At 44.7% G+C, this 3,408-nt stretch overlaps 1 non-coding gene across 1 annotated transcript; it reads left to right on the top strand.

Moving 5' to 3' along the window:
• Window positions 1–2,852: 2,852 nt before the first annotated feature.
• Window positions 2,853–3,001, top strand: LOC132482922 (small nucleolar RNA SNORA57). The gene has a single exon (XR_009531026.1). It is a non-coding gene; the product is annotated as a small nucleolar RNA SNORA57 (small nucleolar RNA).
• The last annotated feature ends 407 nt before the right edge of the window (window positions 3,002–3,408 follow it).

Genomic DNA, 3,408 nt, shown 5'->3' with positions numbered 1-3,408 from the left:
GTTCTCATCACAATGCTCTAAGAACACTGTAATCACAATTCTCTATGCCCCTTTTCATCTCAATGATCCATGAACCATGTCATCACAATGCACCATGCCCATCATCATAATGCTTCATGCTATTGTCATCACAATGAAATCAAAATGCTCCATGACCTCTGTCATAACAATGTTCCATACCCTTGTGATCACCATAATCCATAACACTTATCATCACAACACCCCATGACGCTCATCATCACAATTATACATGGTCTTCTCTTCACAATGCTCCATGATCTTTGTCTTCACAATTCTCAATACACTTGTCATCACAATGCTCCCTGACACTGGTGGTCAGTATGCTCCTTGAACCGTTTCATGACAAGGTTCCATGCCTTCTTCATCATAATAATCCATGCCCTTTTCATCACAATGCTCCAAGATGCCTCTAATCACAATGCTCAATGCACTTGTCATCTAAAAGCTCCATGACACTTGTCATCAGAATGCTCCATTCCCTAGTCATCACAATGCTCCATGACCCCTGTCATCACAACACTCCATGAACATTTTCATCCCAGTGCTCCATGACCCTTGTCATCACAATGATCCATGCCCTTGTCATCCCAATGCTCCATGACCCCTGTATTCACAATACTCCGTGAAGCTTGTCATCACAGTGCTCTATGACACATGTCATCACAATGCTCCATGCCTTTGTCAGCAAAATGTTACAAGAACTTGTCATTACAGTCCTCTATGCGCTTGTCATCACAATACTCCTTTTCCATTGTCATCACAATCCTCCATGTACCTTGGGATCACATTGCTTCATGCTCTTGTCATCACAATGCTCCATGCTCCTTGAAGTCAAAATGATCCAAACCTCTGTCATCACAATGCTCCAAACACTTGTGATCACAATGTTCTATAACACTTGTCATCACAACGCTCCATGATGCCTGTCATCACAATACACCATGCCCTTTTCATTACAAAGCTCCATGACCTTTGTCATAACAATTCTCAATACACTTGTCATCACAATGCTCCCTGACACTTGTCATCAGAATGCTCCTTGAACCCTCTCACGAAAAGGCTTCATGCCTTTACCATCACAATGCCCCATTCCATTTTCATCACAATACTCCATGCCATTGTCATCAAAATACTCCACAAGCTTGTCATCAGAATGTTCCATGCCCCTTGTCATCACAATTCTCCATGCACTTGTCAGCACAAAGCTCCCTGACCCTTGTCATCACAATGCTCCAAGCCATTGTCATCACAATGCTCCATTACCTTTGTCATCAGATTCCTCCATGACACTTGTCATCGCTATGCTCCATGCCATCGTCATCACAATGGGCCATTACATATGTCATCACAATGCTCCCTGACACCTGGCTTCACAATACTGCATGACCTGGTCATCAGGATGCTCCATGCCCTTTTCATCAAAATGCGCCATTCCAACTGTCATCGCAATAATCCATGAAACTTATTAGACCAATATTCCATGCCCTTGTCATCACAATGCACCATGCCCACTCTCAACATAATAATCTAAGAAACATGTCAGACCAGTTCTCCATGCATCTGTCATCACAGTGCACCATGCCCTTGTCATCACAATGCTCATGACCCCTGTCATCACAATGCTCCGTGACTCCAGTCATCACAATGCTTCATAACGTTTGTCATTACAATGGTCCATGCCCGCCTCATCACAAGGCTCTGTGACCTTTGTAACCACAATGCTCCATGAACTTTTCATCACAATTCTCTGTGACCCTTGTCATCACAATGCTCCATGTCTTTTTCAGAGCAATGCTCCATGACCATTGTCATCACAATGTGCCACGCGCATCTCACCACAACGTTCCAAACCTTGTCATTGCAATGCTCCATAAACCTTGTAATCACAATGGTCCATGCACTTCTCATCAAAATGCTCTCTCACCAGAAATATCACAATGTTCCATCATTAGTCATCACAATACTCCCTCACCCGTGGAATCACAATGATCCATGACCCTGTCATCACAATGCTACATCCACTTATCATCACAATGTTCCATGACCCCTGCCATCACAATGTTCCATAACCCCTGTCATCAAAATGCTCCATGACCCTTTCCATCCCAAAGCTCCATGACCCCTGGCATCACAATGTTCTATAACCCCTGCCATCTAAATGTTCCATTACACTTTTTATCAAATTGCTGCATGACCCGGTCTTCAAAATGCTCCCTGCCCTTCTCATCACAATGCACCATGCCCTTGTCCTCAAAATGCTCCATAACTTGTCATCACAAAGCTCCATGACCCTTGGCATCACACTGCTCCATGTCATTGTCATCACAATGCTCCATGAACACTCTCATAATATTGTTCAATGCCATTGTCATCACAAAGCTCCATGATACTTGTCATCACAACGCTCGATGCCCTTCTCATCACAATGCTCCATGCCCTTGTCATTACAGTCCTGCATGACCCATGTATCACAGTGTTCCGTGCCCTTGTCATCACAATGCTCCAAGCCCACTCTCATCACAATAATCCATGAAACAATTCAGACCAAAGTTCCATACCCTTCTCATCACAATTCTCCATTACCCCTGTCATAACAATGCACCATTACCCCTGCCATCACAATGTTCCATAACCCCTGTCATCAAAATGCTCCTTGACCCTTTCCATCGCAAAGCTCCAAACCCCTGACATCACAATGTTCTATAACCCCTGCCATCTAAATGTTCCATTACACTTTTTATCAAATTACTGCATGACCCGGTCATCAAAATGCTCCCTGCCCTTCTCATCACAATGCACCATGCCCTTGTCATCAAAATGCTCCATGACACCCTCCTTTTCTTGGCGGGGATCGGGCGTGCGGTCCCGGTCCGCGTAATGTACGGAGGTAGAGGGAAAGGGCTCCGGCCCCCTCGGCGTCATGTCTTCGGTACCGGCGGCTTCCATTCCGCGGGTTCTATCCTCAAGCGCCGGGACACAGGGAAAAAAAAAAAAAAAAAAAAAAAAATGCTCCATGACTTGTCATCACAAAGCTCCATGACCCTTGGCATCACACTGCTCCATGTCAGTGTCATCACAATGCTCCATGAACCCTCTCATAACATTGTTCAATGCCATTGTCATCACAAAGCTTCTTGATACTTGTTATCACAATGCTCGATGCCCTTCTCATCACAATGCTCCATGCCCTTGTCATTACAGTCCTGCATGACCCATGTATCACAGTGTTCCGTGCCCTTGTCATCACAATGCTCCATTACCTCTGTCATTACAATGAACCATGACCCCTGCCATCACAATGTTCCACGGCCTAGTCATCAAAATGTTCCATAAAACTTGTCATCGCAATGCTGAAGACCACTGAAATCACAATGCTCCATGCCCTTG

This window comes from Mesoplodon densirostris, unplaced genomic scaffold (assembly GCF_025265405.1).
Source record: "Mesoplodon densirostris isolate mMesDen1 unplaced genomic scaffold, mMesDen1 primary haplotype scaffold_37, whole genome shotgun sequence".
NCBI classification, from domain to species: domain Eukaryota; kingdom Metazoa; phylum Chordata; class Mammalia; order Artiodactyla; family Ziphiidae; genus Mesoplodon; species Mesoplodon densirostris.
This window is presented reverse-complemented; position numbering and strand designations above follow the sequence as displayed.